This window comes from Pelophylax lessonae, assembly GCF_965119305.1.
Source record: "Pelophylax lessonae genome assembly, chromosome: 8".
Taxonomy (NCBI): Eukaryota; Metazoa; Chordata; class Amphibia; order Anura; family Ranidae; genus Pelophylax; species Pelophylax lessonae.
In genome coordinates this window covers 99412736-99429337 of record NC_138775.1, presented here as the reverse complement: position 1 = coordinate 99429337, position 16602 = coordinate 99412736, and positions in this window count along the sequence as shown.

Genomic DNA, 16602 nt, shown 5'->3' with positions numbered 1-16602 from the left:
CTTCTCCTCCCCTTCTTCACCAAATACACAACAGGGTGTCGCCCGTCAGCTTTGGCTAGAAGCAGAAGATAAAAAAGAAACATAAAAAAGACTAATGTACATAGTAGTAATAAAGGTTGTGAAGAGACACTTGATGGAGGTAGGAAAGGTAGGGGCAAGAGGGAGGGGGGGGGTGGTTGCGTTGTTGCATACCTAAACACATGTCCACCTACCCAAAAAATAGTAACCGATCTGGTCACATGTAATGTATATTTTTACTTACCGGAGATTTGCTCCACAGCTTTTTGCAGGAGCCTGGGTGAGCGCCTTTTGGCGTCACTCCAGGCCCGCTGGAGATCCACCACAAGGGGCCGGAACTAGAATCTCCGCCGCAGCCTCATCCGGACATGACACATGATGTTGTGCTTTTGGTGAAGATGCATGTTTATGTGGTCATAAACCCAGAGGAGGAGGAGCTGTGGAAAGAGCAGTGTATGTTTGAGTCAAACTATGTCCAAAAAAGTACATTCTTCCAAAAACATGCTAGATCGTCTTTTAGATATTGTAGTGACAGGGCGCCTAGAGATGTTAGATTAGAGGGGAGCTCTGACATTCCCTGATCCCAACTGTTTGCCTATTTATTACTTCACAAATGCAAAACAAGCAAGAAAGAGCACAATCTCTCTTGTTGCTTTGGAAGATGTTTTATTTGTGAGGTGTTTTATCATGTACATGCTAAAGTGCCTCTTGACTAGGGTTGAGCGAACACGGACTGTATTATTCGTGTTCGTACCGAATAATTGTTTTTTTGTTACCCGAACACGGACCCGAAAACTTTACTGTATATTCGGGTAAAAATCCGTGTTCGGTCGTTTTATTTCCAGGTTTTGCATGCATTGGCGCGCTTTTCATGGCAGGCTTTCAACAGCCAATCAACAAGCGTTTAACTGGTGTGCCTTAAGCCATCCCAGCCATGCCTACAAATGTATTAGTAGCTGTGATTGGCCATGTGAAGCATGTGACCAAGTCTTTATAAGTCCGAGGCAGCGCCGCTGCGTCATTCTGCTGTGTTAGTTCAGGGACAGAGCACACATCATACGTGCTGGCTGCTGATTTGGGACAGACAGGAAAAAAAAAAACATTTGTGTCCGGATAGAATTGAGGGACAGGTCAGAGTGTGTTAGGCAGGGCGAGTTGTAGGCATTTTAGGGCGAGGCTGCTGATTTTTAGGGTCAGTTTTCTACGATCGATTTTGCTGTGTGGGAGGGGTTTTCAGTGACCGATCTACGATCTTATCAATCTTTTTAGGGAGAGGCTGCTGCTGATTTTTAGGGTCAGTTCTCTACGATCGATTTTGCTGTGTGGGAGGGGTTTTCAGGGACCGATCTACGATCTTATCAATCCTTTTAGGGAGAGGCTGCTGCTGATTTTTAGGGTCAGTTTTCTACGATCGATTTTGCTGCGTGGGAGGGGTTTTCAGTGACCGATCTACGATCTTATCAATCCATTTAGGGAGAGGCTGGAGATAGGCAGGTGTCAGTAGTGGTCCACATCGATTTTGCTGTGTGTGGGGTGCAGTGAACACAATTTTTTTTGCCCACTGAGGAGGAGGGAGAAAAGTATTTTTCTATCAGTCACTGTGTGCAGCATTTTTCCTTCAGCTGTGCTGTGCTGACTGATCATACACTGCTGTGTTCAGTTCACATGTGCTATTATTGAGTGGTTTCAAAAATCATACACTTTTTTCTATTCCACTATTCAATATACAGCCTTGGGTTAAAAAAAATTAAATTGTGGCCTGCAGCAGAGCTGAATGATTTTTGGGGTTCATCTCATACTTCTGAAGATTTGAGGGTGCTGCCTGTTCCAAACTCCTCCTACTCCTCATCCAGCCTTTTAGGGGTACAAACAATAGTAATTGGGGCCTAGTGTGGTTTTGTACGTGTGAGATACATACACTTTTTTTGATCATATTTTCTATTCCGCTATTCAATAAAAACCTTTGGGGAACAGTTAAATTGCGGGATAGTCTGTGTTGGTACGTGTGAGATCCACCTTTCCAAGTTTTTGGGGTTCATCTCATACTTCTGAAGATTTGAGGGTGCTGCCTGTTCCAAACTCCTCCTACTCCTCATCCAGCCTTTTAGGGGTACAAACAATAGTAATTGGGGCCTAGTGTGGTTTTGTACGTGTGAGATACATACACTTTTTTTTTGATCATATTTTCTATTCCTCTATTCAATAAAAACCTTTGGGGAACAGTTAAATTGCGGGATAGTCTGTGTTGGTACGTGTGAGATCCACCTTTCCAAGTTTTTGGGGTTCATCTCATACTTCTGAAGATTTGAGGGTGCTGCCTGTTCCAAACTCCTCCTACTCCTCATCCTGCCTTCAGGGGTACAAACAATAGTAATTGGGGCCTAGTGTGGTTCTGTACGTGTGAGATACATACACTTTTTTTGATCATATTTTCTATTCCGCTATTCAATAAAAAGCTTTGGGTATCAATTAAATTGCGGGATAGTCTGTGTTGGTACGTGTGAGATCCACCTTTCCAAGGTTTTGGGGTTCATCTCATACTTCTGAAGATTTGAGGGTGCTGCCTGTTCCAAACTCCTCCTACTCCTCATCCTGCCTTTAGGGGTACAAACAATAGTAATTGGGGCTTAGTGTGGTTCTGTTCGTGTGAGATACATACACTTTTTTTGATCATATTTTCTATTCCGCTATTTAATCAAAACCTTTGGGTATAAACAATTAAATTGCGGGATAGTCTGTGTCGGTACGTGTGAGATACACCTTTCCAATTTTTGGGGCGCATCTCATACTGCCGAGGATTTGAGGGTGCTTCAGTCTGCCTCCTGCCTGTTCCGAACTCCTCCTACTCCTCATCCTGCCTTTAGGGTACAAAAAATTGTAATCGGGGCCTAGATTGTGTTTGTACGTGTGAGATACACCGTTTTGTAAAATTTGTCCTATTCCGCTATGCAATATACACCCTGTTTGAGTGTAAAAAATTAAATTGCGGGATAGTCTGTATCGCTACATGTGAGATACACTTTTTTAAATTTGTTTGGCGCATCTCCTTCTACCGCCGAGGATTGCAGGGCGCTCCAGTTTGGCTCCTGTTCCCAACTCCTCCTACTCCTCTTCCTCATCCTGCCTTTAGGGTACCAAAAATTTTAATCGGGGCCTAGTCTGTGTTTGTATGTGTGAGATACACCGTATTATAAAATTTTTCCTATTCCGCTATTCAATATACACCCTTTTGGAGTGTAAAAAAATTAAATTACGGCATAGTCTGTATCGGTACGTGTGAGATACACCTTTTAAATTTGTTTGGCGCATCTCCTTCCCCCGCCAAGGATTGCAGGGCGCTTCAGTTTGCCTCCTGTTCCCAACTCCTCCTACTCCTTTTCCTCATCCTCCCTTTAGGGTACAAAAAATTTTAATCGAGGCCTAGTCTGTGTTTGTACGTGTGAGATACACCGTTTTTTATCCTATTCCGCTATTCAATATACACCCTTTTGGGGTAAAAAACATTATATTGCGGCATAGTTTGCATATTTGACTGTGAGATACACCCGTGCGATACTGTTGTTGTGTTGTTCCGCTATTCAATAAACACCTTTCTAGGGCAAGATCTTAAATTACAGAAATATGAGGAGACCGTCAAATAGGGGCCGTGGCCTGGGTCGTGGTGCTGCTGGTAGAGCTCCTGTTGCAAGGAGAGGACGTGGTCGATCTGTGCCAGCTACACGTACAAGTGAAACACCTTCCTCAAGTGTTAGTAGGCGACAGAACCTGCATCAGTATTTGGTAGGGCATCATACTCCTCTAGAAGTGATGAGGCCAGAACACAGAGAGGCGATAGTAGATTGGTTTACTGCTGACAGTGCCTCCAGTTCCTTCACATTGTCTCCCACCCAGTCTACTGCAGAAAGGTCAGAGTTGGCACCTGCAGCCGATGTCCAACCGTCTTTCACCTCACCCCCTTGCAAATCAGGCAAGCAGTCTGAGCCCCAAGCCATGCAGCAGTCTCTTCTTCTTTTTGAGGACTCTGTCAGCAGGGTTTCCTGGGCCATCCACCTAGCCCTGCCCCAGAAGTGGAAGAGATTGAGTGCAGCGATGCCCAACCACTTATTTCTCAAGATGAGTACATGCAAGGACCATCGCAGCACGTCTCCGATGATGACGAAACGCAGGTGCCAACTGCTGCGGCGTTCAGAATTGTGGAGACCGACAAGGAGGGCAGGGGTGAAGACTGGGTGGAAGATGATGTGGAGGACGATGAGGTCCTCGACCCTACATGGAATGAACGTCATGCAGGTGACCTGAGTAGTTTGGAGGAAGAGGCGGTGGTCGCACAGAGCCACCAGCACAGCAGAAGAGGGAGCAGGGTGCAGAAGCGGAGCGGCCGTGCCCTAGACACTACGCCTGCTACTGCCCAACGCAGCAAGGGAACGAGCGCACCAAAGTCAGCTCAAAGGAGTTCTCTAGCGTGGAAGTTCTTTAGAAAATGTGCTGATGACAGGACACGAGTGGTTTGCACCCTGTGCAATCAGAGCCTGAAGCGAGGCATAAACCTTCTCAACCTGAGCACAACCTGCATGATCAGGCATCTAAGTGCAAAGCACGAGCTGCAGTGGAGTAGACACCTTCAAAACCAAGAAACGTCTCTGGCTCATCCTGCTTCCTCTTCTGCTGCATTCTCGGCCGCTCCAGCCACATCTGTAGTGATACCGGCACCTGCCACCCCGCAAACAGAGGATCTGTCAGCAACGCCACCACCTGGGTCACCAACCATCTCCACAATGTCCCGTGGAAGCGTTCAGCTTCCATCTCCCAAACACTTGAGAGGAAGAGGAAGTACCCCCCTACCCACCCGCGATCCCTGGCCCTGAATGCCAGCATTTCAAAATTCTTGGCCTTTGAAATGCTGTCATTCCGTCTGGTGGAGACGCACAGTTTTAAAAACCTTATGTCGGTGGCTGTCCCACAGTACGTCGTGCCCAGCCGCCACTACTTTTCCAGGCAAGCCATCCCTTCCCTGCACAACCAAGTGGGGGAAAAAATCAGGTGTGCACTGCGCAACGCCATCTGTGGCAAGGTCCACCTAACTACCGATACGTGGACCAGTAAGCACGGTCAGGGGCGTTATATCACCCTAACGGCACACTGGGTAAATGCAGTGGCGGATGGGCCTGAGGCGGATAGCAATTTGGCGCATGTCCTTCCACCACCGAGGATTGCAGGGCGCTTCAGTTTGCCTTCTGTTCCTAACTCCTCCTACTCCGCTTCCTCATCCTCTACCGCCTCCTCATCCGGACACCTTCACCACCAACTTCAGCACGGCCAGGGGTAAACGACAGCAGGCAGTTTTAAAACTTGCCTGTTTGGGGGAAAAACCACACACCGCGCAGGAGTTGTGGAGGAGCATGGAACAGCAGACAAATGAGTGGTTGCTGCCAGCGGGCCTCAAGCCCGGCCTGGTGGTGTGCGATAACGGGCGAAATCTCATAGCAGCTCTGGGCCTAGCCGGTTTGACGCACATCCCTTGCCTGGCGCATGTGCTGAATTTGGTGGTGCAGAGGTTCCTTAAAAACTACCCCGATATGTCAGAGCTGCTGCAGAAAGTGCGGGCCGTCTGTGCGCACTTTCGGCGTTCTCACCCTGCTGCTGCTCGCCTGTCAGCGCTGCAGCGTAACTTTGGCCTTCCCGCTCACCGCCTCATATGTGACGTGCCCACAAGGTGGAACTCCACCTTTCACATGCTGCAAAGACTGTGCAAGCAGCAGCAGGCCATAGTGGAGTTTCAGCTGCAGCATGCACGCGTGAGTCGCTCTGCGGAACAGCACCACTTCACCACCAATAACTGGGCCTCCATGCGAGACCTGTGTGCCTTGTTGCGCTGTTTTGAGTACTCCACCAACATGGCCAGTGCCGATGACGCCGTTGTCAGCTTAACTATCCCATTTCTATGCCTCCTTCAAAAAACAAATTGGTGCGATGATGGAAGAGGATGTGGCACAGGATGAGGAGGAGGAGGATGAAGAGGTAACATTTTAAGGCTTTCAGGGCAGTCATTCACAAGGGGCTCCGAGGGTGGGTTCCTGCACACACAAACGCCAGGGACACAATTGTCCAGCAGGGGCACAGTTCTGGAGGATGAGGAGGATGAGGAGGAGGAGCTGGAGGAGGAGATGGAGCCATGTTCACAGCAGGGTGGCATCCAGGCCAGCTCATGGCCATCATTGGTGCGTGGCTGGGGGGATACAGAGGACACGGACGATACACCTCCCACAGAGGACAGCCTTTCGTTGCCTCTGGGCAGCCTGGCACACATGAGCGATTACATGCTGCAGTGTCTCCACAACGACCGCCGAGTTGCCCACATTCTAACTTGTGCTGATTACTGGGTGGCCACGCTGCTGGATCCCCGTTACAAGGACAACGTACCGTCCTTAATTCACTCACTGGAGCGCGATCGCAAGATGCGTGAGTACAAGCGCATAACTTTATTGTGATCATAAAAACATGCTAAAAAAGCCCAGATTATAAAAATAAATAAAAAATAAGCGAAAAAAAGGTAAAAGAATATAAATAAAAACAAGAGGGCCATATCTACGTATATATCATACAAAGCATAAAAAATATATATAAGGGTGAAGAAAAATTATGAGATATATATACATAAATATGAAAAAAGTGTGTATACAGAAATCCTCGAACTATACAGGACAGGTCTTATGCAGTCTATGTAAACACGCAAGAGGCATCATAAGTGAGGATGGTTCAGTGCGGATAAGAACTATATCGTTTTGTGATACCTGTGCAGAGGATTCAGGACATGGAAAAGTCTGTACATATATATGTGTCAGTGTTACTAGGTGAAGAGGAAAACACGTAGAGAAAAACAACTACCAAAAAAGGTGGTACACACCAATGTGTCAGCGATCAATGATGCTGGATGGGAAGGTCGGGTGCCATGAAAAAAGGCGGAAAAAAGGACGGAAAGTCCATATATATATCCAAAGGTGGGTACTGATGTGAAAGAAAATGTTGTAGATACATAAAGGAGAAACGTACAGTGCGGAGCAAAAATACATAAAAATTAAAAGAATGAAATAGAAATTGAAAAAAGTATAAACTTATTTTGATGAGACTGATAAGCTAAAAGGGAATGTGTATTAAGTGTAATTTACAATGGAAAAAATGAATATAAAAATAAGAAGTAAAAAATGTAAACATAAAATTAAATATAAATATAAAAAGGTGATCACCTTTTTATATTTATATTTATATTTAATTTTATGTTTACATTTTTTACTTCTTATTTTTATATTCATTTTTTCCATTGTAAATTACACTTAATACACATTCCCTTTTAGCTTATCAGTCTCATCAAAATAAGTTTATACTTTTTTCAATTTCTATTTCATTCTTTTAATTTTTATGTATTTTTGCTCCGCACTGTACGTTTCTCCTTTATGTATCTACAACATTTTCTTTCACATCAGTACCCACCTTTGGATATATATATGGACTTTCCGTCCTTTTTTCCGCCTTTTTTCATGGCACCCGACCTTCCCATCCAGCATCATTGATCGCTGACACATTGGTGTGTACCACCTTTTTTGGTAGTTGTTTTTCTCTAAGTGTTTTCCTCTTCACCTAGTAACACTGACACATATATATGTACAGACTTTTCCATGTCCTGAATCCTCTGCACAGGTATCACAAAACGATATAGTTCTTATCCGCACTGAACCATCCTCACTTATGATGCCTCTTGCGTGTTTACATAGACTGCATAAGACCTGTCCTGTATAGTTCGAGGATTTCTGTATACACACTTTTTTCATATTTATGTATATATATCTCATAATTTTTCTTCACCCTTATATATATTTTTTATGCTTTGTATGATATATACGTAGATATGGCCCTCTTGTTTTTATTTATATTCTTTTACCTTTTTTTCCACTTATTTTTTATTTATTTTTATAATCCGGGCTTTTTTAGCATGTTTTTATGATCACAATAAAGTTATGTTTTTAGAAAGCTAAAGGCTCGTAGCACACTCGGACAAATTAATGAGATCAGATATGATGAAGTATGGCCGTTCCCCTGCACATCCATAATGAAGCTAGTGGCTGAGCAATATGGCTTCCGGAGAGGGAGTAGCAAGATGGCGGTGTTTGTTCCGTCCCCTCCGTTACCTGGATACGGGTGGCTATAAATATTCCGGGAGTACGCTATGTTGACGCCGCTCCAGTTGACGTCATTGTGACGAAACGCGTAGGGCGGAGTCTCCGACGTCAAACGTCACTTCCGGTTGTCGGCCGTGGAACGCGGAAGCCTCCCGGCGAACACGACTATTCTGATCCTGATCTACTGTACGAGTGAGTCTACTACGCCGCTTATGTATAACTGTGTGTTACTATTATTCACCATGGGGTATTTTTCCTTTTATGTGAGCACTCAGGGCACCCGCCGCTGACTTCTCTGACTGCTCGTTCATCTCGAAAAGGAACATCTCCATACATCAGCATACAGGTTGTACCAAGCTATTTGCGCCACCTAGTGGCCACTCGTGGAATTTCACTTATCCACTTTCTTTTATTTTATTTTTTTTTCACTCACGCTGATACAGATCACGTGGCACATTCATTTGGAAATCACTCACATATCTTCGGTTGTGGGTCTTTCGTCACGACATCGGTTTATATATATATAATTTTTTTTCGCATTTATTGTTTGATTTGAATATATCTTTGTTATCCATTTCTATTTATCATTATTTTTAGATATTGCACCATTTGTGGGTTATTTTTACCAGTATACTTCCCCTTACACTTCACAAGGGGCATTATATATACGGTTGCTTTTATTTCAGAGGTAGCGCCACCACCAATCTTCACATTTCTTTTTAAACACTTGCACCTTACACCTAAGGTCTGATTGGGGCAGCTTACACTTCTATCTACTATATTTCTCTCCCAAAACATTTAGTCCGTAGCGCTGGTCATATTTCTTTATTACTATTCCTGGTCATTGGTTACACTGTGATCAGCACTTTTTCTGGGGATCTGCGTTTTTCTTCGGTGCTTTCTTTCGTTTTTTTTTTTTCCTTCTCTAATGTTGACACTGTTTCTGCTGGAACATACCTTGTACATTTAATACTTTCATGTTTCACTATGTGATACAGCCCATATTCTAATACTTTGATATATCATTCCTTGCATTTTCAGCCAGTGTCATATCATCTTTAATTCATCACATTCTCCATCACATATGTTTCCTTGCCTGGCTCCCCATTTTCTTGTGGGTACTCTTGTCTCTTCAGCTCCCGGATCAGACGTTGGCACCCCACCTCGTGGCAGCATTTCTCAATCTGATTTGGCCCAATGTAAGTGTTGTTTCCCCACTTGGGTCATACATTTGTTGAAACTTCACAGTTGTTGGCCAACATAAACGCACAGCAAATATTGATATTTTATTATTTACTTTTAGACAAATCTACTTATATACTCCTGATGACGAGTGGGCATATCAGGCCCACGAAACGCGTAGAGTTTTCAATACAGATATACCTAATACTATGCTACACGGATGCTGCAATGCTGTCATCATGCGCAATTTGCTGCTATGTTGTTATTTTGTCAATTGTTTCCTACATGCTGTACATGTTTTGTAACTATGCTTATGGCTATACATTTATATCCATTGTATGCTTTTACTCTACTAATAAATTTTACTCTTTGACTCTTTATGACTATTGTGGCAACCTCATATAAAGTCCCGCCTGGGCGACCGTTCTCTTGTTTTTACAAAATTCTTTTACCCTATAATAAGAGTGTAGGTGATAAGGTTTGATCTGATTGCCAAAAAAAGAAAAGAGGGATTCAATCCCACATCCCTACCAAAGAGGTAGCATTCACCTCCTATAGAATATAATAGTAAATAGGTAGAATTAACAATTACATAATCCATTACTCAAGTATATTAAAGATCCTGGATGATCAAATTCAGCAATCATTAATATTTTACTAGAATTTGAGGAACAATATGTAAAGTTGCAAAAATACATTGAGGAATATAATGGAAAGATTGTCATAAGTGTAGCATGACCCCCTTAACCGCTTGCCGCCCGCCCGCCGTCATATGACGGCGGAGCGGAGCGACCATTATCCTGGGCCGCCGTCATATGACGGCGGCACTTTAAGCAGGGCAGGCGCGCGATCGCGGGCGCGCCGCCCTGCACTGCCGGTGTCGGGGTGTCCCCGGGACACCCCCCGTCACCGGCAGGGGGGAAACAGCCAATGGGCGCGGCTGTTTCCCACGTGATCGGCTGTGTTCCAATGACACAGCCGATCACAATGAAGGCGCCCACTAGATGACCGCGCATGCGCGATCGGGAGCGCGCAGCGCGGTCATGTCGGTGGCACTGTGTTCCGTAGGAACACAGCTGTCACCGGCGGTAGTAAACAGTCACTGACAGTGACTGTTTACTATGTGATCGGCTGTGAATCCATTCACAGCCGATCAGAAAATGTAAACAAAGAGCAGTAACTGACTGTTACTAGCTCTTCTCTCCTCATACAGCTTCCAGTATGAGGGGAGAAGAGCTAGAAATAGTGAGTTACTGCTCTGTACACATGTCACAAAGTAAAAATCACACAAATAAAGGTCCCCACACAGTCCTCAGCCCCCCCCAATGTCACTTGTCACCCAACAGTCACCTCATCAGTGCCCAGAAATTGACACCCATAACGTTCACATGTGAGCGCAGCGATCGCAGGCAGAATCACTGCGATTCTGCCCGCGATCCGGAAATCATTGCATATCGCGGGACGCCTGTGCGTTGCCCCTGATTTGCAATAGCACCCCAAACGCTGTGCGATGTTGCCGCCATTTCCGCCTGCCGAATCGCGGTAACATCGCGCAAACATCGCATGACGCCCAAAAAAGGTACAAGAGTTTCTTTGGGGCGTCATGCGTTGTTTGCGCGATGTTACCGCGATTCGGCAGGCGGAAATGGCAGCAACATCGCACAGCGTTTGGGGTGCTATTGCAAATCACGGGCAACGCACAGGCGCCCCGCAATTTGCAATGATTTCTGGATCACGGGCAGAATCGCAGTGATTCTGACCGTGATCGCTACGCTCACATGTGAACATAGCCTAAAGTTCACCGGTCACCAGAGACTGCCATCAGTACCGCCGTGCACCATCGCCCGTCACCTGTCACCCATCAGTGACCATCGCCCGTCACCTGTCACCCCATCAATCACCGTCACCTGTCACCCCATCAGTCATCGTCACTTGACACCCCATCAGTCATCGTCACTTGTCACCCCATCAATCATCATCACATGTCACCCCGTCAGTGACTGTCATCTGTCACCCCATCAATCATCGTCATCTGTCACCCCATCAATCATCATCACCTGTCACCTCATCAATCATCGTCACCTGTCACCTCATCAATCATCATCACCTGTCACCTCATCAATCATCGTCACCTGTCACCCCATCAGTCATCGTCACCTGTCACCCCGTCAGTCATCGTCACCTGTCACCCCGTCAGTCATCGTCACCTGTCACCCCGTCAGTCATCGTCACCTGTTTGCCATATACATGCAATCACTTACTGACCGCCTAACGACTATATGCGTCGGCCATTAAAAGCTAAATACTGGGGTTATGGCAGCAGATAGCCCCCATAACCCCGGTATTTTTTGAAACGGCGGGCGGTCGGCTTTCAGATAAGGGTGGTCCCAGTGGCGGATTCGCCGCGGAATTACCCTTACGGTGCAGGGGAAGAGGTGCCCCCCCCCCTCCTGCCGCGTCCCAGACGTTTTCCCAGCTTACCGGACCCGCCGGCAGCGGGGAAAACTATCCGGTCCCGGATCCTCAGAGACAGGAAGTCGAGTGAGGGCAAGATGGCCCTCACTCAACTCTATGGTCTTGGAGGACCGGAGCTACGTCAAAAGACGTTGCCTAGCAACCGGTTTAAAGGGCCGCTTTTTTTTTTTGCTTTTTTTTTTTCCCTCTTTCAACAATTTTTTTTTTTTTTTTCTTTTTTAGTGTAGTTGTGAGGTGTGAGGTCTTTTTGACCCCAGATCTCACAATAAAGAGGACCTGTCATGCCAATTTCTATTACAAGGGATGTTTACATTCCTTGTAATAGGAATAAAAATGATCAAAACATTTTTTTTTTTTAAACTGTGTAAAAATAAAAAAATAATAAATAAAATAAATAGGAAAAAAAAAAAAAAAAAAAAATTAAAGCGCCCTGTCCCCGTTAGCTCGCGCGCAGAAGCAAACGCATACGCAAGTCCCGCCCACATATGTAAACGGTGTTCAAACCATACATGTGAGGTATCGCCGCGATCGTTAGAGCGAGTGCAATAATTTGAGCCCTAGACCTCCTCTGTAACTCTAAGCTAGTAACCTGCAGAAATTTTTAAAATGTTGCCTATGGGGATTTTTAAGTACCAATGTTTGGCGCCATTCTGTGAGCATGCGCAATTTTGAAGCATGACATGTTGGGTATCTAATTACTCGGCGTAACATTATCTTTTATATTATGGAAAAAAATTGGGCTAAATTTACTGTTTTCTTATTTTTTAGTTCAAAAAAGTGAATTTTTTTCAAAAAAATCGCATTTGGAAGACTGCTGCGCAAATATGGTGTGATAAAAAATATTGCAACGATCTCCATTTTATTCTCTAGGGTCTCTGCTAAAAAAAAATATATAATGTTTGGGGGTTCAAAGTAGTTTTCTAGCAAAAAAAATTATTTTAGCTTGTAAACACCAAGTGTCAAAAATAGGCCCAGTCTTAAAGTGGATAAATGGACAACTTTGTGTAAAGCGCTACTTGGATGTGAGGCCTATGTATGTGGCCAGGCTGTGAAAAAGTGTTACACATGTGGTATCGCCATACTCAGGAGGAATAGCAGAATGTATTTTGGGGTGCAAGTTTTGCTATGTACATGCGATGTGTTAGAAATATTGCATAAATGGACAGCTTTGTGTAAAAAAAATGTGTTTTCATTTTCTTTCCACATTTTCCAAAAACTTGTGGAAAAAAATGACATATTCAAAAGACTCATTATGCCTCAAAAATTATACGTTGGGCTGTTTGCTTTCCAAAATGGGGTCATTTTATGGGGGTTTCCATTGTCCTGGTGCTCCAGGGCCTTCAAAAGTGCGATAGGTTGTCAGGAAATGATATGTGTAATTTGTGCTCCTAGAATGCCGGACGCTGCTACTCGGATGTTAGGCCTCTGTATGTGGCCAGGCTGTGAAAAAGTCTCACACATGTGGTATCGCCATACTCAGGCGGAGTAGTAGAATGTGTTTTGGGGTGTAGTTGCAAGTATACATGTGCTGTGTGAGAGAAATAACCTGTTAATACGGCAATTTGTAAAAAAAAAAAAAATAAAAAAAAAAAATCTTCATTTTGCAAAGCATTGTGGGAAAAAATTACAACTTCAAAAAACTCATCATGCCCCTTATTAAATACCTTGGAATGTCTACTTTCCAAAAAGGGGTCATTTGGGGGGTATTTGTACTTTCCTGACCTTTTAGTGTCTCAAGAAATGAGATAGGCCTTCAGTACATCAGGTGTGATCAAGTGTGATCAATTTTCAATGAATAGCACCATAACTTGTGGACTCTATAACTTTCACAAAGACCAAATAATATACACTTATTTGGGTTTTTTTTACCAAAGATAAGTAGCAGTATAAATTTTGGCCAAAATTTGTGAAGAAAAATGACTAATTTGCAAAATTTTATGACAGAAACAAAGAAAAATGCGTTTTTTCACGATATTTTCAGTCTTTTTTTATTTATAGCACAAAAAATAAAAAACCCAGTATTGATCAAATACCATCAAAAGAAAGCTCTATTTGTGTGAAAAAAAGGACACAATTTTTGTATGGGTACAGTGTTGCATGACTGAGTAATTCTCAGTCAAAGTGTGAGAGCGCTGAAAGCTGAAAATCGGTCTGGGCAGGAAGGGGGTGAAAGTGCACTGTAGGCAAGTGGTTAAAGGGCTGCTGGTTAATAGAACATCCTCTGCACTCCCTGGACCCTGAGAACCATCCAACCCGCTAGGCACTACTGGTTCAGTCATTTTCCCTGAAGTTACTGTATATAGTAATACTCTCAACACTCAGATACCAGTGTAACTGTTTACTGGATTAAAATAAATGTAACAGGTACAGAACAATGAATCAGAATCTGTAAGTAACAGAGGTATGGTGTCTATCTCCCAAATCCCAATAATATATGCGAAACCTGGGTTAAAGACACCGGCACAAATCAAACACTTAACAATATATATATATATTTATATTAACTGAGAGTGACTGTAATGTAACTCAAAAATAGTACCCTCAGCTATAATCTGCTTCTTCCTATTCAGACAGTCAATTAGCTTAAACAACTAGCAGAAACATACTAGAACCAGGGGGCCCCCCTTTAAAGTTTAAATAAAGTGTAGTCACTATGCTAGCAAGGCCTTGCGCTTCTTCACCGGCAGTTGGAGCTCTTATTCACTCTTCTAGTGATATTTGTAATCCAAAAGGGGTGCAAATGTTATTGGAATCTTAACTGCTGATGTATTCTGTGTGTATTTATGTATACTTGTGGTTCCCCAAAGATCACCAGGCACTTCTCTATAGCGTCAGTGTCCACAAGTGATCCTCTTAGCCTCCAGCCAGACCACTCCCTTTGGTGCTGCTTCACATGCGAGAATCTCAGCACACTCTGTATCAGGCCACTCTATCAGCACCACTCATTGTCTCTCCCGTGCTCACACTGGGCCAGTCACCCTCCTGTGACCTCCGCCGTCCACTCCAGTCAGGATGCGCTCTCCGCACTCTAGGCCACACTCTCAGGCCTCTCCCTGGTCAGTCTCTCTCCGCAATTCTTCTCCGCACCACCGCACTCCACGACTCCCCGAAGCAAGAGAGCGCGCATCCGACTCCGTCCCCAATTTATACCTCCTCCCATGATCCTCCGCGGATCCCTCAAAGCTCCCTGGTAGTGTGATCCAGTCAATCCTTTAACACATAGTTTCCCCCTCTTCCAAACTACATCCCCCATAATACAGTTCAGCACTCCTAGGGAGAAGCCGATTCCCCTTATAAAGTTCTTAAAGGAGCACCCAGACATGGCCCGAACTGCAATTCAATATAACAACACAATAATTCTAGCATGGCTACATAAGCAAAATAAAAACATTTGCAAGATACCTATTATCCTATAGTACAGGAAAAGCATACAGGTGGTGTAACATTCGAAGATCAAAAACGTATTTTGAATCTAAATCTAAATGTAGAAACACATACTAGAAAAGGACATGCAGATTCTATTAACTATGTTTCCACTCTGTCTTCTTCTTCACAGCAAAGCAGGGCTATAAAACCCAAAATCACAGAACGCATTAACCGGTAGCAAATATAAAGGTGATGAGTTTAGAATGTGTAGCACTCACAAAAAGATCCAATGTACAAAAAGAAACACCAAAGTGTGTGATGGTCCACTATTGGTGTCATGGGTGTATATACACAGCATATAAATGCACAGACCACATACCCAATTTAGGAAGCTCTAACTTTAACTTAGACACACAGTCAACGCTACCTGACTCATACAGTACATGTGACATGGTGAGAAGTGAGGAGCCTGGCATCATGAAAATAATCTTGAACTGGGTACATTTCCTAAGGTATCTACATTTACACTCTTGTGGGATTATCCCTGATGAGTGAGTAAAAAATTACAGGAAATTTTAAATCTTTCTTGTGGAAAAAATAAATAAAACAAAGTGAACTTCAGGGGATTAATTTATCATCCTATACTTTTACACTGGATGAAATAGCAGTGTTTCACCTAGGTTTGAGTTTCTGTCCCTATCAGAAACTAAATTCAAAGCTATTAAAGACATTTACTTATTCGTCAGGAAACTCATGTTCAAGTGCTTTATGACAATCAACATACACCATCCAGACCAACCAAAGATTTGGAGATCTGAAAGGAGTTTTCTATTAATGATTTTTGAGGCCTGCAGGACTCAAATAAATTATGGGAAGAGGGCAACTTAGATCCGGTTTAGATAGGAGCCCAATAACTTACCAGCATGTCTTTGGAGTGTGGGAGGAAAACAGAATACCCTAAGGAAAACTATACAGGCACAGTGAGAACATGCAAACTCCAGGTAGAGCATGTTCAACATATATGGGAGGCAGCAGTACAACAGGAAGACATTTTGAGAAATTATTGTCAAATAGTATTAAAGCCATTGAAAAAAAGGGGGAAATATCGGAAGATATGCCATGGAATACTATCCAATCGAGAATGGTATGCATCTGCTGAGTTAAATAAATAACCTAAAAGTGGTTATGCGCTGCCACCTAATAATAAAGAAAAAGTGTGGCTGCTGCTATCGCCTAATGTGTTCCCACATCCACAGTAAAATAGTCTAAATTATGCGATAGCACTGCCCAACCGATAGCCTGAATTAAGTATATTAAATAGCAACAATACTATACACAAGTCAAAAATAAAGTCTTGGTGCAAACATACAAAGAAAAGTACAAAAAG